Below are 23,111 nucleotides of genomic sequence, written 5' to 3' on the forward strand. Positions count from 1 at the left end.
CACACTTCAAGACAATTATTGTTCTAACAAGAGAGATAAAATAACAAATTGTATCTCTGGGTTTAGTTCCAGAGCGGTTCCCTGTGTTTTCTACCACATTACTAAATACGGATTAATTCTAGCTAAACTGCCATTTCAATTTGTGTTTATCTCATAGTTAGCAAGGGGCGACTCCTGTGGTTGTGAAAAGTAGTCAGATTTATTGAGGTCTATGAGAAAATAATCACTCAATTTGTGACCTCAGTTAACGTTTTTCTGCTAAGCTTTTGCTCGACCACTAGTTTCACATGTTCAGTTTTTTCCATTGCTTCAGGCCTTTAAGGATCTATAAAACTCTGTGTGAGGAACCTGGGAGTGGTCTGCACAGCACTTTTTGCGTTTGATAAACGGATCCATGCGGTTGTTAAAACGAGCTTCTTTGCTCTGCTTCAGAGGGCATCCATGCCCTCAGTTTGTCTCGACTGTTGCGTCTTTATTCAGTCTGTCACTGCTTGGCCGACTGCAGCTGCTCAGCTGTTAAACTGGCTCATGCGAGCAAGACCAGATACCACTCGTGTTGGCTTCCTTAGATCTGCCTCCTGCTGAGTTTTAGAATTGATTTGAAGATTTTCTTGTTTGTTTTTAAGCCATTACATGGGTTGGCACTTGTTTACGTCTCTGATCTTTTAACTTTGCTCACTCCCACTAGATCAATGAGGTCTGCTGAGCAGATGCTCCTAGCTGTCCCAAGGTCCTGATTAAAACATAAAGGAGATCAGGCCTTTGCAGTGGACCAAACTGCACCTTCACATCAGGACCTTTCCAAAATTAGTCATTTCTGAAACTCGTATGAGCATTATTTGGCTTTTAAAGCAGACTGAATACTGATTTCTGTTTACTGCTGTTGGATTTATGTTTCCCCCCAGTTTTGTCAGAAGGTGGGTTCTTTCTTTCTTGTTAAAGCACATAACAAGGGCGTTATACTGTGAGAGAGTCCAAAAATTTACATATAGGGAAGTAAAATAAAAATAAGACTTTTGAGAATTTTGCAAAAGAGTAGTAATAAATAATATGTACACTAAATCTTCAGTTACGTGCTGGCCCTCAGTGACTTAAACGCGTCCACATTCTGGACAATGATGCTTCCAGCCTTGTGGATCAGTTTGTTGATCCTGCTGGCATCTCTGGCACTGATGCTGCTCCTCCCAGCAGAAAGCAGCAAAGTAGATGGGCGTTACAACCACAGACTAGTAGAAGATCTCCAGCATCTTGCTGCACACATTAAAGGACCAGAGCTTCCTTAGAAAGTAGAGTTTACTCATCCCCTTCTTGTACGGAGCATTGCTGTTGGTTCTCCAGTCCATTCTGCCATTCATCGCAGTGACCAGCTTTCTGTACTTGAACTCCTGCCCACCCTTAGTGCAGCCAACCACTGCAGGGTCATCAAAGAACTTCTACTGGTGGTAACCCAGTATTACTAACCACCACCACCCAGACATACAGACTGAGGTTGATCAGTTTTGTTGTTATCTTATTTCATATTCTTTTGTTTGTCAAACAGTTTGCACTTAAATGTGCTTCTACATGGCGTCTTCCGGGGCGCGGGGGGCCCTCGGGCCTCCGGCCTCTGGGGCAGGGCTATGGCCCTATACATCTTCTTGCAGACCATTGCATGGGGAAACCATTTGAATACAAGCGCGCTGATCCACACAGGTGTGCACACGGGTGTTCACTGTTCGTAGACTTAAATCACACCTTTCTTGGCTGCTACTTCAAAGCACATTGTGCGCTGTCTGTCCTGCGTGCTGCACAACAACATTCAATATTTAGTATTTACTGCTGTTTACACTTAGCTAGATTAATGCGATGGTGTTGTGTATAGTATGTTGCTTTGTTTTGTTTTGTTTTTTTTGCTTGTTTTCTATTCTTTTTCTCTCAACAGGTGATCCCGGAGATATTTTTTTCCCCCCCTTTCTCAATGTCCCTCTCCCCTTCTGTTTTTCTTTTCCTTCCTCTTTCTTTCTCCCTTTCCTATCCCTCACTCATGTCTGTCCCGTCTGTAACAACTGAAAATAAAATAAATAATAAAAACAAAGGTCGATCAAATGGACCAATACGGCAATGCCATGATGATCCATTTGGCAAAATAAATCCATTGGGTATCCTTGTTGGTCTTCAGACAACAATTCTGACGGCTAAAGAACCAAATGGGACAGGCAAAAAAAAAAAGAGAAAAAAAAGTGCTTCTACATAAACTTCACATCACTTCTGACTTCCCTACAGTATATTATTGAATTTAGTAAATGATGATGGTCCTGTTTAGACTAAAGTAGTTGATAAAGTGGGGAAGGTTTTTCCCCACACAGGCTTTGCAGTACGCTGTTTGTTCAGTCTTGTATTGGTAGGATTAGGTAACCAGTTCCACCCATCTTCAAAAAAATGACCATGACTGGCACGCTGTAGTACAGAAACTGTAATGTGATGTGACTGTGGCTATGTCTGTCTTTGAAATGAAGCTTTTAAAATTCCAACCACATAAACCTTGTTGCGCCTCAATTCAAAGAAGTTGATTTTTCACTCTGAGTTTTATTCTGTTTATTTTACTCGGAAGGATAAACACGACGTTCCCGTCTGCATTTCACTCTCAGGATCATCTGCCGGTGCCCGAGTTTCAGAAAGCTTCTGTTTGCTTTAAACGAAGAGGGGAAGTCACAGCTTCTACCTCACAATACAAAGTGTTCACTTACTGTATATATTATCAAAGTAAATGAGGTCATGATGTGCGTTAATACCTGCATTCAGAGCTTTGAGTTTTGGGGAAAAATGTCCCCAGGCTACTCCATCTAAATAAAGTAGAGAAATTGGACTTTCTGCATTTGCATTGATTTAAAACCCATAACAGTGCCAACAGAGCTTTTCCTTGAGCAGGTTCTTTACCGAAACATCAATTGAGGATCTCAGGAAGCTCTATAATAATAGGACATAAGGCATAACTCTGCCTGCTGTGTGAGTAATGATGAGAGCTGTGTCCAGTTTACTGTTAGATTGACCAATATGACAACACTCCCAGTAAGAGTGTATTCTAATGGGTAGTGACACGTGTGAGGGTGTCTGCATGAATAATTCATCTGAAGTTTTATATTTTTTTAATAAGAAATAATTCAGTTTGTGTTTCCCCAAACTGTGTCCTCACTTATTTATGCACATGTATGGTGCATTTTTAATGATGTTTACTTATTTATTTGTTCATTTACCGTGCTGTCAGTGTCATTTGGGCCTTTACAGCAAGCCCGGAGGACAGTGTGGAGCACAATCACCCTGCAGACTCTGTCCTTCATCCAACTTGGTATAAATTATCCTGTCGTGCAGGATGCAGGTATTTTCCTCGTCCCTGTTTGGTAATAAGTTGCAGAGTAGGGATCTTGTAAAAATGTGGGTGTGAGTGCTCTGGTGAGGCTAATGCTTGCTCTTTAGATAACAGCAAACCACAGAGGACAATGGAACAAGAAAGACTTGCAGCTAACAGGAGATACAGAATGTTCTTATTATTGTTCATCACCAGTGCTGTCAGCTGTCTCCCTTAATAGGACTTACCATAATATTCAGTGCAGTGGGATATTAGTGTGAAATAGAGACGGGCAAAGCAGAAAAATGGCTTTTTATGGAAAACTGTGTGTGTTTTCATGAATGCAAATAGCAGGGTTGTGATGCTATATAGGTGTGGGCTGAACTGGTCCCAGTTCAGTGTCTTTGAAAAGAAGAAAAATGGCAATTTTTTTTTTACATTTTTATTTAAATAAGAAACTTGAGCCATGGTAAATGGCCTGCATTTGTATAGCGCTTTTCTAGTCCCTAAGAACCCCAAAGCGCTTCACACTACATTCAGTCATTCACCCATTCACACACACTGGCGATGGCAAGCTACATTGTAGCCACAGCTGCCCTGGGGCGCACTGACAGAGGCGAGGCTGCCGGACACTGGCGCCACCGGGCCCTCTGACCACCACCAGTAGGCAAACATGGGGTTAGTATCTTGCCCAAGGATATTTGGTATGCAGCCAGGAGGCAGTCTGGGATCGAACCACCGACCTTCTGATTAGTGGGTGACCTGCTCTGCCACCTGAGCTACAGCCATGACAAAATAGTTAACTTCTTCTTATTCAACATATTACCAACAAGAAAAGTCCAGCAGTCACTGGAGTGCTGTGATTGCTGGTTTGGGTTAAGCTAGGTGGAATAAGATGGTAGAGTCGGTCCAATCTTGCACCAACATTCTGCCTTTCTGTGCACAATGAAGACAGCGACATGCAGAGTGATTATTGGAATTGTCACAGGACACGAGCATCCTGTCTGGGCTTCATGTGGCGACTAGGGATGGGTATCGTTTAGGTTTTATCCAATACCAGTACCAAACCGGTACTTTTGAAACGGTGCCGGTGCTTAAAGAATGGAGAACACACACTTTGTCCAAAAACCTCTCATGTTCAGCTGTTTTTTTGTAAAAAGGTAACAATGTTAACCTTTTCTGCAGCTATAGGGCATATATGGTATCACTCTTGGCTGGAAGCAGTGCTTAAACAATGGAAAAAACACCAATTTTGTCTAAAAACCTCTCATGTTTAGCTGTTTCCAACTTTTTCTTTGGTCATTTTAGCCTTTTTGTCCAGAGTGAAGGGAGCATCTGCCATCAAACAAGAAGACAGCCGCATGTAGCTATGATGATGTTTGCTAGTTCACCTTAGGTGCATTAATGTAATAACGTGGTTAGCCTACTCAACATAAATTACACACGAACAACATTAAGCTACTCACGCAGAGAAGAACGGCTGCTACTGCCATCATCATCCGTCATCATTTCTGCTACACTGGCAGGGCTAGGGGCCAGGACTCTCCTCTTCGGGTTCTTGGGGGATGTTGCAAACTCCGGGTCCGATAACAGGCACCACACCCGCAGTAGATGTGCACGGTGCTTGGTCTTGCAGCAAGCTATCAAATACGGTGCATTTCTCAGCTTTTAAAAAAACGCTATGCGTCGCCAGGTGTTTCATCAGATTCGAGGTGTTACCTCCTTTGCACAGTATCACCTTAAAGCACTTGTTGCAGGCTGCTGAGTTTGCATCTTTTGCTGTGAAGTACAGCCAGAATTTGACCGCTTTGCCTTGGGCATTTTTAATCTGTAGCTCTGCTCTAAAAGAACGTACATACCTGGGCCCGCCTACTACGCTTGCAAAGGTAAAATGATTGGCTAGAATCCAAAGTGTGTGACATCTCAGGAAAAAAAAGCACCGAAATAAAGCACCGAAATGTGCGTTGCTTTTCGGTCTGGTTACTACCATTTATGTTATGGCACCGGATACCGGTACCCATCCCTAGTGGCGACTAATTGATTGTCAGGCACAGCATCAATCACACAGGAACGACAGTTGAAGCAAACACACACATAAAAAATCCAAACTCTGTGTGCATTGCACGTGACACGGTATCAGCTTACTTTTAGTGCTGACCATGCTAGCATGCTATAGCTGATAAGGAATCCTGTAATAAATTCAAGGTGAAGTTTGCAGCCTACAGTGTTTGTTCTGGGAGAACAAATACAGATGAATAGAGTGACTGGCCGCAGGAAATCTCAAAAGGTGCCTGGGCCTTTGCAACCCTAATCTCACCTTAACTTAGATTTAGTGTATAGCAAGTGTGATGTCACCCGCTGGTTTGTTAAGCTGTGTCTTTGCATTTTGAAGCCAAATGTGATGAGTGAGGTGTGGATCTGATTGCAAAAACACACACTTCAGCAATTCCAAAAGAGGCAATGAGGCTATCCTGGATAACCCACTTTTCTGCCTCCTAGCATGGCCAGAAATTACAAAACGCACTTAATGTTATATTCAATAAACTTCAAAATGGAGACTGAGCCCATAAACTCATCAGGAAGTTGTTTGCTGTATTCACAGACAAATGGAGATGAGGGTCGTTTTCCCAATAAACTCAAATGATACAAAAAGCAACAACTGGGCTCATGGCTGGTGAGCAATAAAAATAATTGAATTTATTTTTATTAAAATAATCTGTTTTAATAAAAAGATAGAGTAAAGGCACTTCCATATTGACCATACTCTTCAGTCCTGACAGCTCAGTCCATCTTTTAGCAGTCTGTGATAAATGCACCGCTCACACGAGCTGAAACTGCAGTGCAGCTTCTCCTGATATAAGAATTTGACATTTTGTGATTTACACGAGCAGCTGTCAACACTCCTGATTCGACTGTCTCCGCACGGTGACTGAGACAAAATCTGACCAGCCAAGTTATTGATTTTTGAAAATGTCACATCAAGCCTTGTTTGATACATAAAGGCCTCACTGAGACAAATAAATACTGGACGGGGCTCAACCTTCATTAACCTGTGAAACACGCCCGTGTTTCTGACCTATTTGAGTTTTAATTTAATGATGCAAATGCCTCGTATTGACTTTAACTTTGCACTCAGAACTCGACGCTCGTTTCCTTTTCATGTTGCCTTTGAAGCTGTGCACAAGGCAAACCTCTACAAATGAAAGTAATTTAGCGGTTGCTCAACAGGGTAGCTATTTCCTGACATGCAGGTAATGATGGCCTGTGAGTTTGGTTTTGTGCTTGGCGTCTTTTACCAGAACCAAGCATGTGATGTCTTGTAAAGGCATGAAGGGCAATGAAGCCTCATATGGCCATTCCACTTAAACTACTGATTGCACCATTCAAGGCAGCAAATATGATTGGCTGGTTGCTGATGACTCCAAAGAAGAAGTATTTCTTTCTGCTGCTACAAAAATCCATTTGTTATAGTTTCAGTGAGCTCACTTTAGTTCAGTTTATCATTACAATAAAACCACTTTTATTAAATGTCTTTAAAGCTGCATTAGCTCTGATAAAGTTCTGATAAATTGGCAAATGGCTTCCACTGCAGATCAGACAGAAGAACATAATCACCTTAGAGCCTTATTATGGCAGTTTCAATGGATCATTAAGTAATTTACACAGATATGGAGCCATACTGGCATTCATTTGGACTTTTGTTTCTGAATTTTAGTTTCTACCAACTCTGCTTGTAAAGCCTAAGCAGGTAGTATACAGTGGGTTTATCAGACTTCCTCTGGAAGCGCCTGCCTTCTGGGGCTACAAATGAACATACTGACAGTTGGTGGACCATTAAATCAAACAATGAGCTACAAGAGTCAAGGCTGTGAAGAGAAATACACCGACAGCAGCCTGATATACTCTGCTGTTACTGATTCTATTAGTATGATCAAAAACATCCACGATGATGCCCACAGGAAACAAAAATCTTACCAGATGTAAACTTTGCAGATCTCTCCTCAAGGTAGTTTTCTTGAACACCTCTGAACTTCCTCCCAGCGTGGCTGCTAGTTTGAGATTGATCCCTGCATACGCATTCGTAGATTTAGAATATGCACCTTGCAATTTTACCACAGCCCTGCCAAAGAGAGCAAACATCAGTTTCTGTATCTCAGGCTACGTCCACACGTACACGGGTATTTTTTGAAAACTGAGATTTTCCGTTTTCGTTTTTAAAAATAATCCCGTCCACACGTAAAGGCAGAAATGAAGAAAAACGCTGCTAGGAACATGCCAAAGCAGCAGGTGGCGATATATTCCTAACCGTGCAGAAATGTTGGCTAATCAGAAGTCTAGAAACCTCGGTGGGAAAAAGTAAACAAAGCTGGGGCATAGAAGCAGAACCGAGTCGTATGTGTGGAGGGACAGTAACTGTGTGTGTATATGTAAGCATTTAAACACTGCAGAGAGTACAATTAACAGTAACAGTATTGTAGAAATTCATTTCACCGAAACAATAATGTGGCGCACAGTGTGACGTCAAAAAATGCGCACACCTTTGACACTGCGTTTTCTCCGTTTTCCTCGTCCACACGTAAACGCAAAAACGGAGTTTTAGAAAATATCCACCCTGGCCGGAGTTTTTAAAAATCTCCGTTTTCAGTGACCAAAAACGCCATTTACGTGTGGACGAAAGGTGCAAACGCATAGAAAAATCTGCGTTTTCAAAAATACCCGGGTACGTGTGGACGTAGCCTCAGTTACCAACTTTTGCTTTGAGGATCATCGCCAGCGATGAGAGCTGAGTTTCCAGCTTTTATAGACCGAACAGGATTTATCTGTGAAATAGGCAAAAGTTTCTGCAGTAATTTGAAGGTGTTGCATTCAGGCCCAGACCACCGTCAGGAATGTTAATGCACTGTGTTGGACACTGAACGCAGAGTCCTGCTGTAACATCCTGAGGTGCCTGAGGGGCAACATCTGCCAGGAAATGACCTCAACTGTGGTGTGTGCCATTATGTCAGCACACACATTGAATAGGGAGTTGTAGTTGTTTTTTTTTAACCACCCAAACACAGATATACACGATATACACAGTTTGTGGGACAGCTGGTCTGTTGGTCATTCTTACTTATGCTGTTGCTGGTCCATGAGCCAGGTGTTAAACTAGAGACAGGTGTGTAGGGACAGAAGATGATCACGGTTTGTGTTATCAATAATGGGATGCCACTCTGTGTTCTTGGTTGCCATGGTTAAATGGTAAGTTTCCATGTACTCATTTTTCACATTTTATATGGTCTTGCGTGATGAATATGAATATAAACAAGAAAAGTGTCTTAAATAATTATGTAATGTAGGTCACAAATCTGGAAATTCTTTGATATGGTTGCGTTTGCCTGTCTGCTCTTTGACTAACAGCTAGCTGTGCGTGTGCCTTTCCCATCTCTGTTTTAAAATCATCTCTTTAAATCATCTGTTTAAAATGTTTTTGGTTTTACTCATTCAACCTATAACCAAACTGTCTCAGTGAGTAAGAAGCCTTTGTTTTTGGTGCCACAATCTGTTTTCTCTCATTCTTCACTTATTTCCTTTCATTCTTCGCTGTGTCAATCAGAGGGTGAAGCTGGCGTGTTCGTGTGTGCTTGCATTTGCCAACTGCGTGAATTCCTATCATAAATCTTCATGAATGTCTGATCAAAGCTGGTTTAAAAAAAGCTATCAGTGCGCAAGCACGTCACCATATCCCAGTGGATCTGTTTCTGAGTGAAATAAACAAAAAGGACATGAAAGACAGACAGATGCAGAGAGATGAAAACGAGGGGGGAGCAAGTGCAGCAACTCCAGGGAATAAAGACATAACCATTTTAATTTGCATCTTTATGGCATTGTACTTCTCTTTGTCTGTGAATAATAAAAAAAACAACAACAACAACAAAAATGCTTTGCATAATGCAGTAAAGATTTCCACTGAGGTTTCTGAGAAACACCCAAACCGCATGACACCGATCTGTGAGTGCTGGGCGATAAGGAAAAGGTGGGCAGGCGATGATGTAACACATCGTCTTATCAGCACATGCAGGCTGTTGGTGGCAGGCTGAAGGTGTACAGTACAGAAACACCTCTATGAACTTATCAGGCTTCCAGTCATGCACACTCACCAGGATGTGACTGTTCGTTTTTAATTATATTTTTTATCAATTGTGAAGCTGATCCGACAGAGCACTTTGCAAAAGTCTCGAGCCAGCTTTCATGTCCTTGTATTTTGCTTCCAAAGAAGCAGAGTTTCTTGTAATATCTTTAAATGGCCTTGAGCAAACAGTGCAATCATACCTTTAGATCAGTGGTTCTTAACCTTGTTGGAGGTACTGAACCCCACCAGTTTCATATGTGCACTCACTGAACCCCTCTTTAGAGAAAAATAAAATATAATTTTTTTTACTGGTGCACAAAATGAGCCATGCATGTCACGGCGGAGGCTCTGCCGAACCCCTGAGACCGACTCACCGAACCCCTAGGGTTCGATCGAACCCAGGTTAAGAACCACTGCTTTAGATGAATAAGCAAATAATACCAGAGATAACAGTTTGACAGGCATAAAATAGTATTTTTGCAGCAATGAGGTGATTCCCAAAGAACCAGTAGCTGAAAATTTAGAATAAAATGGTTTGGCCAACACCCCTGGCTGAAGTTGGAGTCCCAATCTGTCAAAATTGCAAAACTGCAGAGAAAATCACCATTTTTAAAAAAATTTTTTGATCCTATGCAATACTATCTCCCAATGCAGTCCAAGCATACCTGGGTAGAAAACAGGCTATCAGTCATGGATTGGCTTCCTCCAGAGCCCAACCTTAACATTACTGGAACAGTGTGGGAATTATCTTGACAGGGAAGAAGCCTGGAAAACTATTCTTGCAGCCTATCCTTACTGAAATGACCAGAAAGATGCCCAAGAGTTCAGGCTGTGTTGAAAAATACATGTGGTCACACCAAATACTGACTCAAGTTTGTTAGAATTCTAAAAACCTTGCTGAATCTTTGCCTTTCATACTAGGTTTTGATATTTTTGCACATTTCAATAAATCACTGCAACCATTTCCCATTTTCCTAGCAAACTATAAAGAAATGAAGAGAGACTTGGGGCTTTTGCGCAGTACTTTAGCTCACTTAAAGTTAACTTGACTCAGCCATTCAGGATGTTTTTATTGAACATTTTGCACAAAATGTCCTCCTATTAAAAAAATAAATAAATAAAGGGAAAGAGTTTTAAAGAAAACTCTTCCTTAGTTATGATTTTAAAAAGGGAGAGTTTAAAGGCTACTTCTCTTTAGGCAATTCAGATTTATACCTGGAAACCTCTAAGCCAGTAGGAGATGTTCAAATACTCCTTTGAGTAAAATCAGTTCTTTGTGTTTCTGAAAACCAATTTGGATCTTTTTAAGAACCTCTTAATGTCGCCTACGAATAGGCTGAAGTCTCATTTTAAAAAAGTGGAAACGGTGGGCAACAACAGACTGCTGCGTCTCTTTTTATCATATGAAGATGCTCTTTTTATAACGTTCCCACCTGTCACCTGACAACCCAGCCCAGTGATGACCCTTTTCATGAGAACAGCCACATCTAACTCTGCAATATGCACATAGTGTCCTGCAGTTTCATTCATAAGGCAAAAGCATTATTACTGCATCCATACGTTTAATGTTTCAAGAACAACTTTTGGTAATTTCTTAAAATCTTGAAATCAGAGAACTGATGAGAATCTTGCGGTCAAAGGTCAAGGTCACTGTGACTTCATAAAACACCTTGTTAGCCACAACCACTGAATTTGTACGCTAATGATAAGAAGTCTTTACCCAGATTAAATTTTAAAAAGGGCACTTTTCAAATGTCAGTTTAATTAAATCCAACAAGTGCTGCTGAAGCAGATCAGATATGTAGAGATTTCTTTTTTCATTTCATTTAAATATCCCATTATTAGGCATATAATTGCACGTTATAGACAGAGATTTAACTACTTATGTTTTTAGAGGCTTTTAAAAAAAAACCCATGAAATTATTTGTTTTGTTAAGAAAATGTTTTTGATAAAAATCCAAAACCGGCATTTTAATTTTGGTAACCATTAATCAAACTGGAAGGTGAGATTAATAATTATGTAGTAATTAGTCTTTGGAAACATTTAATATTTCTTTTGAGTTTGAAAGTAGTTTGAAAATTGCAAATTTTTTAATTTAAACAGCCAATTTTTGTCCTCATTTTGAGAGCTTGGTACATCATACAGTAGTGCTGTAATCTAACTAGGCTAATCCTCAATACACTACAGATATTTTTCATCTTGTTTCAGTACGTCGTGTGTTGAGTATTTTCTATCTGCTGTACTGCATTGATAAGTAGAATGAGATTGCTGTTGCAGGGTAGAAAAGACATATAGGTCGAAACTTCCAGTGGGATCAGGGATTCTCCCTTTGATCCACGAGCTCATTAATTAACCATAAACAACATCAAGAACAAGTGCAACAATTACAAGCTACTGACTCAGAAGAGCGATATTAATAACCAGAAAAATATGAACCAGCATGCTTCTATAATTCTCCTTGTCTTTGCTGTGTAACGCAAGTGAATGTGACCCTTGAGTAGCCCAGATATTGCATAATGCATTTTATTCTTTCTCAAATAATGCAGGTGAATCTGCTTTGAAGTGTTCAGACACGCTCTGAGCACAAAGCCTTTCAGAGCATTAAATTCTCTCTTTTATAGGAATTATGGATTTCTTTGTTCAGATTGGACTGGTAAGCTTTCTCATGTCTTCGATTGCATAACCTTAATGCACTAATGATTTCGGTTACTATTTGTGGGCATTTTTATTTATCTTCAGATGAATCATTCAAGACCTGTAACGCAGTCGAACACCAGACCAACATTAAAACACGGCGTACCTGATGCGGGGCTTCAATATGCCAAAGTATATTAATGCTACGCAGCTCGTCTCTGTTACTATCGAACTCGGCTGATGATTCCTGGAGTCCTGAGCGTTGCTACTGTACTGAAGCTCTGCAGCACCAGAGTAAGATTTGAAAAGCCGGTTGAGCCAGACTCTAAAAGGATTAACAGAATTTATTTAGCCAGTCTTATTATCTTTTCACCAAGGACAGGTTCCTCCAAGTTTCCATCTTTTTGCCTGCTAATCTTCACACAATGCTTTTTATATTAAAGACACTGGCAGATTTATCACCAAACTTCTTTGCAGTTTTTTAAAACTACTGGATCATTTCAGTGGTTCACAACATTTAGTTTGTTGCCTGAAAGTTACAACTATCACCTGTAGGGATGGGTATCGCTTAGGTTTTATCCGATACCGGTGCCAAACCGGTGCTTAAAGAATGGAGAACACAAAATTGGTCCAAAAACCTCATGTTCAGCTGTTTTTTTGTAAAAAGGTAACAATGTTAGCCTTTTCTGCAGCTATGGGGCATATATGGTATCACTCTTGGATGGAAGCAGTGCTTAAACAATGGAAAAAACACCAATTTTGTCCAAAAACCTCTCATGTTTAGCTGTTTTCCACTTTTTCTTTGGTCATTTTAGCCTTTTTGGCCAGGGTGAAGGGAGTATCTGCTATCAAACAAAAAGACAGCTGCATGTAACTACGACGGTGTTTGCTAGTTCACCTTACATGCATTAATGTAATAACGTGGTTAGCGTACTCAACATAAATTACACACGAACATTAAGCTACTCACGCAGAGAAGAACGGCTGCTGCTGCATCATCATCCGTCATCATTTCTGCTACACTGGCAGGGCTAGGGGCCAGGACTCTCCTCTTCGGGTTTTTGGGGGATGTTGCTAACTCCGGGTCCGATAACAGGCAACCCACCCGCAGTAGATGTGCTCGGTGTGAGGTCTCGCAGCAAGCTATCAAATACGGCACATTTCTCGGCTTTTAAAAAAAATCTCTATGCGTCGCCAGGTGTTTTATCGGATTTGAGGTGTTACCTCCTTTGACAGTATCACAGTATCACCTTAAAGCACTTGTTGCAGGCTGCTGAGTTTGCTTATTTTGCTGTGAAGTACAGCCAGACTTTTGACTGCTTCGCCTTGGGCGTGTTTAATCTGTAGCTCTGCTCTAAAAGAACGTATGTACCTGGACCCGCCTACTATCCTCGGAAACGTAAAATGATTGGCTAGATTCTAAAGTGTATCACAGCTCAGGAAAAAAAAGCACCGAAATAAAGCATCGAAATGTGCGCTGCTTTTCGGTCTGGTTACTACCGTTTATGTCAGAACTGGTGCCATCATGGCACCAGATACTGGTACCCATCCCTAATCACCTGCCACGTGAGAGGTGTTCTTAAACAGTGAAATAGGCTAAAACATCTCTAAAATCAGCACATTATGCCATGATTTAATCATACTGATGAGGATGATGATGTAAAAGTCTCAAAAACTCACAAAGCTTGTATCAAATATGAAACGCTTGGCTTTAACCTGGGTTATCTTTATATTGAATTTTGACAAATATGCAAAAAAAAAACTATTAAATGGAGAAAATACTTTTTCACCACACTGTACATAATATATGTCTCATTCTGCTGGTTTTACACCACACAGCAAACACAGATCAGCCCTTCAGATTCATGGAAGAACAGAAGTCCACAAATAAGAGAAAACATTTATTATGTGTTGCAATAATCTATAACTACCAGCCGAGTGTTCTTTTAATCCACAATCTTCATCCCGACAAACTCCTGTCAGTGTATATTAAAATGTTAAGTTTTGATGGTGAAAGTGACAACTTTTCCAATGTAAACCTAATCTTAATCCACCCAAATACTTCTGGCATGTGTAGGCCACGAGAACATTTACCAAGACAGGGCTTTCATTTCCTGAATGCTCATCCGCATGTGATGAAAACACCCCTAAAATTAAAGCTGACAGACTGTATTTTAACATTGTCATCACTGTAGCGTCTCAAAGTAATAATACTGCATAATCAAAAAACGTGTGATCCAAGTGCACAGGCAGCTCGCCGTGTGATGCCGCAGTGACAAAAACCCACGTCTGTACCACAGGACAGATTTAGCTTCTTTTTTTTTTCCCCCATAAACTTCTATTTCCAGCTTTTCTATCGGCCCATCTTCCGCTCTCATGAGCTCACACTTCTTAACGCATCTCTCCATCTCTATTTGTATGTTGTTGTTTTTTTTCCACCTCAGTTCAGAGTGGACAGCACAGCTTGTGATGTCTATATTTGTCCTCTCTCACACGCTTTCTTGCCCCCCTCCCTCATTTCTCAGCTGTGTCTCTTCCTCTTAAGGAGCAGCTGTGCTGAAGTGACTCAGAGATGCACATAGAGACCCAAGCTGCATTTATTAGATGTACAAAGAAGCCCAGTACCGGCCCTGTTATGGTTAAGGTCTCACCCAGGTTTAACGTTTAAATGAACCTTTGATGCCTTTTATTAGGTTTCCTATCTGCATGAACAGTTTATGTAATCTCACAGTCAAAGTCCTATTTTTAAAATGATTCAGACGCACTGGGAAACAAATGAACAAAAACAATGTCTGTTACTGATTCATAATACCTTTAACCACGTATGATTTTTGCATTGTTTGTTTGCTTGTATTGATGCAATGTAGTTGCTAAATAACAGGGACACCGGTGCCACTTTGACTCATGCTCATCCCCTTTCTTTGTGTCTCCAGCTGCTCACTACACACTCACAATTTCCCGGAAAAGCAAAATAGTATGAACATTATCGTTTATGAAAGTGCTTTCTGTTATTTAAGAGGAAACACTCGGGCTTGGCTTCGAACTGAGCACATACTAATGTGCGAACTTTAAAAAGTGGATAAATGTAACATGAAAAAAAGGGTGTTGTGTTCATAGACAACAGGTTCAGTTTGTGCTGCTGCACCTGCTTCTCTGTCTTCTGTAATCAGAGTATTCATGTCAAGTTGTCACTCCAATTAACAGGCCTCCACTTCACCAGAAACCCACTTAAAATCAAGTCTTAAAAAGAAAGGAGAAGTCTGGGTGTACTCCATCACAGCACACCCTGCTGGCGTCCATAGACAGTCCTCTGATGATGGTTTCTAGGTCAGTATCAGACAGCAACTCCTAAAACAATTTTACTTATTGAATCCATAAACGGTATGCAAATAAAACCTCAACATCACCCACTGGTGAAGGCTAGAGTTTGACTTTTTGCCCATTGACATCCCTGTAATTACTATAATGTTAATCCAGACTATAATGGCAATTTTGCCGACGTTAAACAAAATGTACTTGCTGTAAAAACTGAACAGCTGGTACCTCATAGCTTAATAGAGGGCTTGATATGACTCAGAAACTGAGGGACAACGCACGCTCATGTGGTAGTGAGTTGTTAGTCAGTATGTAGCCACACATTACCCTACACCCACACACCCACTATGCCTGTTTTACTCAGTGTTACGCATAAATATTGCCACCGTACCACAGTCTGTGACCTCCAAACCCTGATATCAGCTTTCCCTTTTGTTTCCTCTTGTCCTGATGAGCTTTTCCTCCTCTCCATCTAATTTTGCTCCACCCCATTTATAGTATGTGTAATTAAGGTTATGAGGTTTTGGGTCAGCTGTACCACTGCTTCCCCCCTGTCTGTTTTCTTCTTTTGGGGGTTTCAGCTCACCATGGCATTTCTTTGCCTTTTTTATTCAGGCCAGCTCAGCTTGGCCCAGCTCAGATCAGATCATAAACGGGAGGAGAGGAGAGGGAGAGGCGCACAGAGAGATTCTGTAGAGATGGGAGTGGAGAGAAGCAGAGAAGGATAAGGCGTTATCCTCCTCCATGAGATTGTTTGTCCTTGTGCGAGCGGGCCTTTGAGCACTCGAGCAGGGAGTCTTTACTGTATGGGGTCGACATCACTTGGGTGGCAGTTTTGCTGAAGTGAGGCAGTGCGTCTTACTAAACCAGCCCTGCAAGCCTGATAGAGAGACTTCTGCTCTTCTGCAGTCCAGTTTTCAGTCACAGTCAGTCATTACCGTATTTTGGATATATCTGCATCGGATGAGGCATTTGAAGCTAAGATGAGATTGTTTTCGTTTTTTGAAGCTGTTGGCTATTTTTATGACATCCTTACATAAAATGTGACTGATTAATTTATTCAAATATTTGATGTGATTAGTTAGGTTGGTGAAGGCTCACGCAGTGCGATTAAAAATAAATGTTGCCTTGTATTTGCTTTTAAGCCGTAGACTTCAACTTTGCCGAGTCGCAAAGTTGGAATAAATGAAAGCAATTTGTCTTTCTTACATACACAATAACCAATAAAGGTATTTGTTTTAATCACAGAGTTTTAGTATATTTGTCATTATTAATGGTAGAGGAAGAGAATCAGTTGAATCAGATTTTTCGTTTGTTTTATTTAAAGGTTCCAGTTGTTAATCCCACTTAAATGCTGTTAACGGTACAAATTATATCAGTTTCGTAGAAAATTAAAATGATAGACTCGTTCAGCCCATAAAAACCACAGCATGAGTTGCAGTTTAATTTCCACTTATTTTTACAAATGCGTAAAAGTATGGTACTGTACACTGTTATACTGCAAGATTATAATTAGAGAAGGCATATTGTCCTTCAGAGTTTTTGCTAGATCATTTTTAATCTGATTAGCACAGCTTCCAGTAAATGCAACGAGCCATGAATGTGTTTATTCCTACATTAGTAAATCTAATTGCTTGCAAATGAAATTCTGCAAAATGAGCAATTAAACTTCGGCTTCATGGCTAATTAAAAGCACCTTGTAAAGTAATGTTTCACGTTCACAGCTTGTCACTAAAATGCTTTGTGTGTGTCCTTGGCTCCCAAGGTATTGCCATAACCAACAGTGCAATAGCTTGAAACTGTCAGCAAGTATATGTCTGATATTGTTATCATGCACAATATTCAGAATTGTGGCCTATTCATCAAACCTAAGCACCTTTAAGTCATCCTAGTTCGGAGCAAGGGAGTGCAGTTATCACATGTCCTACCTCCTCAGGCAGGCCATTGCAGCTCATTCTGGTCACTTTTGGTTCTCAGTTTTGATTATAGGATATCCTCTGGATGTTCCTACCTGAGCCATGACTTTAAGTTTTACAAAGCTCTACAACAGCTGCCTGTCAGGCTTCCATTTTTAGACTATTTGAGTTGTCAGGGCTTTTCCTTGTGTTTTATGGTTCCACACTGAAGGTTTTAGAGTTTGAAGCTGCTTGATGGAAATTGTCAGCTAGTCCATCAGCCTTGAGGCTAAGAAGGTACTAGGAGGAAAATAAAGGTGGAGAAAGAGGACATACATGTCACACACACAGATCCCTGCCACCTTCCTAACTCTGGAGGTGCCACCCACAATAGCTTTGACGCAAGAGACCTCTGATGCTGTCCTGGGGTATTTTGGGTTGGATTCTATGGATTCTCACTCACACTGGGCGAGACTGGAAACGTTGGAGGGCTCTTTGTCATGTCATGTTGTTGTACTGTGGTGAGGCACATTGTCCTGTCCTCTTTTGTCTGCAGCAGTGTTTAAAAGGGGTGGGGGAAAAAATTGATACTGTGTAGTGTCGTGATATTTTGTTTGCTAATAATGTATCGATACAGGGACAGCAGAAATCGATATTTTGTTACAAAAAAAGTTTTTGTGGACTGGAACATGCTCTGACTTCAGAGCATGTTGATCAGCTCCTTTTTCTGAGCAAGAATCCTGACATCCCTTCACTGTCCAAATGTGTTTAACATTTTTTTTTGGCAGCAATAAACATGACAGTTTACTTATTTTAATTTAAGACATGTTTTATTTTAATTAAGTTTAAAACTTTTTTTATTTAATGTAAAATTATATTTTGTTTTAATTTACTTTCAAATTCTTCAGTTGCTCAATGGGCTGCATAGTTTTCATAAATTGCATAGTTCAGAATAGCTATAATTGTACCAGATGGTTGCATTCAGTTAAGTTGGACTAGACTGTAATACAAACCGTTCAGTTTGTCAACAATAAAACTGAAATGAGAGAAAGACTGAGTGTGAGACTTTGATATTAGATAAAATGAATATTGATAAAGTTTACATTTATGTACAGAATCTGAATATCGCAAAATATTTTAAAAAATATTGCAATAATATCGTATTGTGCGTTAAGTATTGTGATAATATCGTATCGTGGGATGTATGGTGATTCCCACCTCTAAGTGTTTAGTTGGTTGTCTAACATCCACATGAATCCATGTCTGAGGTTTGCCAGAAGGACATTGTTTTAACTTGATTTTTTTAAGCCCGGGTCAGCCAAGGAAGAGTATGGGCGACATATGCAACAGTAGTTTTATTGCTTTTCTTTGTGTATTGTCTAGCAGTACACTGTCTGGAAGGGTTAAATTGCATCATATCCCTAGTTTGCTTATTACTGTTTGGCATGTTACCACACCGTATATATATACTTTCCTTTCCTTTTAAACTATTTACGGCATCAAATTGAACTCTAAAGCTAACTTCTGGTGAAGTACAGATTTTTTTGTTTATTTTGTGATGAAATTTCAAAAGCCACTAATTAGCTGCTACCCAGTAGATATTTATTGGCTGATGCAACACTGAAGTGAGGCTTTGGTTGGCCTTGTCTAGAGAAAGGTCAGCTAAAGAATGTGATAATGCCCACTGAGTAATGCCCATTGCATGTGAGGTCCAGATATGAGTGAATGAACGCTGAAACTTAGTTGTGCATTTTAATGAAGCGTTAATAACACAGAGGAGATGACCTTGCCTGGTGAAACAAATTGGCAATGCTAGCACGTAGCTACTGCTTAATGCAGTCCCGTGTTTGGCGTGTAAAATTGCAATTCACATTTTCACATGCACACTTGGATACTCTATACTACATACACTACTGTACACACGCACACATCTACAGCCAGAGAAAAACTTATTAGCTCACTCTCACTGAGAATTAATTGGGTTTCCTCACGCTTAAAATTAATTCCCTCCTTTATAATGTCCTATTTAAGAGTCATGGCAGCTAAATAAATAGAGGTGATGAATGGCTTGCATGGCAGTTAAGCATACATGTGCGGGGTCCCTTACTCTTCCCTGTCTGACCTGGGCTTACTAAATCAAATTGAAGTTCAAAGTGTGCGTTTGTGTTTCTCATTCGTACAAATCATGTCGCATCTTCATCTGGTCTCATCACAAATGTCTGGGCTCGGGAGAGAGATGGAAACTTGAAGGGTTGGGGGATTAATTTTTGAGCCACTGTCAGTTATGTTTTATGTTTAAAGATTAGCATCAGCTGTTTTTATTGCTTTGCAGCACTGTCTGATCCAGTGATTTATACTGCCTCGCTTATTTAGAGACATTTTTATATTGACTGAGAGCACTGGTATACCTGCTTAAACAAAAAGCGTCAAGGCAGAGTATAGACCGAGCTCAAACAGAATTCTGAAGAAAAATAAGTGTGTGTCATGTGTGGCTGTGTGCAGGCAGGACTGGAATGGTGGACCCAAAGTGCAGACTCTTGGAGACGAAAAAGGTGCACTTGAAAACAGCTTTAATGGTGAATCAGACCAAAAACTAAACTGAAAAAATACAAAAAACTAACCAGGCTGGCAAACAGAACACACAGTACAGAATGAGGGTAGATCGTGACACGGACAGAGGAAAACACAGGGCTTAAATACACAGAGGGAGCAATCAGTGAATGAGAGACAGAAGGGAAACACAGCTGGGGCAAATCAGGGCTTAACGAGGCAAGGGAAGCAAAACCTGATACATTAACCCGAGACACGGACTTCAAAGTAAAACAGGAAACATAACACAGAGATGCGGACCTGACAAGGGGATACAGCAACTAAGGAACACAGACAGAAGCCAAAAGACTAAAACTCTACCATAAACCACACAGAGAACCTAAACTCAGAACAACCCCACAAACCATTAGATATAATTATCCCAATCAAAGGACCAAAAACACAAAACCACTGGGTTGATGACCCAGCCCCCCTAACAGTCTGCTGTTGCATACAGTACTTATTTGTTGCATCACACTGGATGAAATCTGCAGTACTGATAATATCTCTGAAATTATACATACATTTGTAATGCCAGACCAAAATCATTCAATGTGGAATACCTGAAAACAAAAACAAAACCTGGCACAAAGCTTGAGAAAATCAGCGTTTCACCAGTTTAGTCCTTTTTTCTGGCACGAGTGGCCATATTTGGATGAGAAGTGAGAATACAAATTTATGAGCTAACGCTAGCAAGCTACATCTATAGACTACACTGGCACACACACCACCTAATGCTAATGAGTGCTAAGTAATAGCAAAACTGAAACACAAACTTTGGCGACGTCAACACGATAACTTATCAAAACAAACCGTGGAGTGGCTTCATTTCTTCCTGGACGTGTGCATTTGTTGTTCATGTTTCCCTTTTTACATTTGAAGTCTACAAATGTGCTGAGGTTGTGCATATAACACAAAATGAATCGTGTCTACTTTGTTTAGTTGTCTTTCTCAATCTAATAGTAGTCTAAAACATGACTTTATTTGTTTACCTGAAAATAACAAAGCTGTGACAGAAGTGAACAGCAGTATCACCTAAAAGAGCATTTTAACATCTCCACCTACGTTGGCAAAATGATCTTTTTCTGCTCACGGTTTATACCAAATACACGGCAGGCATAATGACTCAGAGTGTGATTTGTGCTCCGCGGCCTTACTGAGATGAATACAGCAATTGACAATCAAGACAAAACCCATTATCACTATTGAATACTTAAGACTAGCTTATTCTGCGTGATCTTCTTCTTTTTCATTTATTTATTTGTATCTGTTTTAATTATATTTCCTGATTTCATCACAACGGCTTTGAAATTTCATTCTTTTGTCCAGTTGAATGCATTCAGATTTCAAGGAGATTTGTTATTTGTTCTTGTGGCAGAACTCGTCTCTGCTCCACTGCAGCTTTGCTGTCTTTGCTGTTGTCTTGTGGTTGTCAAGGCAACTGTAAAGTCAATTTGATACAATTTTGAAACATTCAATAATTGTTGACAAATTACCTATAGAACGCGTCAGTTGTTCCCTGACAGACAGCACTGTTGTCTCTGGCAGTGATAGTCACTGGTAAAACAAGCTTTTTTTCACTGATTGTAAGCCAGCTGTCTCCTTATTGGTTCTCTCTTACAAATGCAAGGTTTAAACAGCAAGTAGGTTGGGCTTGTGAGCTCATGCTCAGTTTCTCAGACCAAAATGGTGATATCCATCTTATAGAGCAGTGGTCTCTTACCTTTTTTGCGCCACGGACCGGTTTATGCCCGACAATATTTTCATGGACCGGCCTTTAAGGTGTCGCGGATAAATACAACAAAATAAAACTAGTACCGGTACCGAAAAAAATAAGATTTATTCATAACACACGTGAAAAGACCCAGGAAAACCGAGTTAACGATAAAAACGATAACAAAATAACGCTGAAAACTGATAAAAACCCTAAAAAACCATGCATTTCACACCTGAGTCTCAACTCTCGCGGCCCGGTACCAAACGATTCACGGACCGGTACCGGTCCGAGGCCTGGGGGTTGGGGACCGCTGTTATAGAGCATGAAAGATGTGCCATAACAGTACATCTACTATATTGTATTGAGGAAGAGAAATCATAATACTGCCCCTTTAATTTCAATCATTGTTAAAACCGATAAAGTGACAAACTCAAGTTTAAATGGCAGACGCTTGTAAAAGTGGACTGCAACCTCAGTAGAGCTGGGTATCGTCACTGATTTCTAGAATCGATTCGATTCAATTTGATTTGAATCTGGGAAATTTTGCCTCAGACAGTCAGAAATATTATAACTCAGTTCAGTACATTTACATATTTTTGTATCTATAAAAAGGAAGCTGACACTTTCCAGACTTTATCAAAGGTGTGAGCGTCACAGCAGACGCCTTTGTGTCAAAGTAGCTGAAGATAAAACACAGAAAAACATGAAGGTGATTTTCCTGGCCTGGGATTTTATAAAAATATTCTGCAGTACATCAAAAACGAAAGAAAACCATTAATCAACTTATGAACATTACCTCTGAAGTTACAGCGGTTTTATTACAGACACAAGTAAGGGTTTTGCATTTTGTTTAATTTTAAAAAGTTTAAATTTGTTCAGAAGCCTATTGAACGGCAGAAATGAGGTTTTCTTTTTGGAAGTAAGTAAAAGGGAAAAAAAACATCGGCCGACAGCGCTGTAAATAACGGTAGTCTTGTGCGTAACAAGCAAGCGAATGATGCAGAAAACAGATTTTGGGGATAGACGGGAAACTGTTCTTGAAGTACACTGAGAAAGAGAGAAAGAGAGAGAGAGAGAGAGCTGTGCATGAAGTGTGATTTTTATCGTGGTGGAAGCAAAACAGCAAAAGTCAGAGGGAATTCATGACGATGTTTATGTGAAGCTTAGTTTGGATCTTCTTTTGCTGCTGGTTCGGTGAATATTGTTTGGAGAGAGATAAAACTAACAGCTTTAGAATCAGCGCAAAAAGGGTGTAAACACAAAGCATTGACCAGCCGAAACATCAGAATCAGCGAGCTGTCGGCTTTCAGCCCTGACCGTGTCCGTGCCGTCGGGTGAGAAAGGCGACATCTCACTGATTCTGATCCGCGGGTCCGCGCTTTGTGTTTACGTCTTTGTGCAGAAGCCATGTTCCTGCTCTCATTTACTGTTTTAAATGTTTGGTGGTTGTCAAAATTTTGTGACGTTTCACCTGAGATTCTGGAATTTTGGGCAAAATATATTTATATAAAATAAAATCGATT

At 40.3% G+C, this 23,111-nt stretch overlaps 1 protein-coding gene across 1 annotated transcript in view; it reads left to right on the forward strand.

The window, feature by feature from the left end:
• Positions 1 to 23,111, forward strand: part of snx29 (sorting nexin 29) — a 148,024-nt gene that overhangs the window by 78,989 nt on the left and 45,924 nt on the right. The window lies entirely within an intron of this gene.

The sequence above is a fragment of the Neolamprologus brichardi genome, chromosome 8 (genome assembly GCF_056152115.1).
Source record: "Neolamprologus brichardi isolate AB-2024 chromosome 8, ASM5615211v1, whole genome shotgun sequence".
Lineage (NCBI taxonomy): Eukaryota > Metazoa > Chordata > Actinopteri > Cichliformes > Cichlidae > Neolamprologus > Neolamprologus brichardi.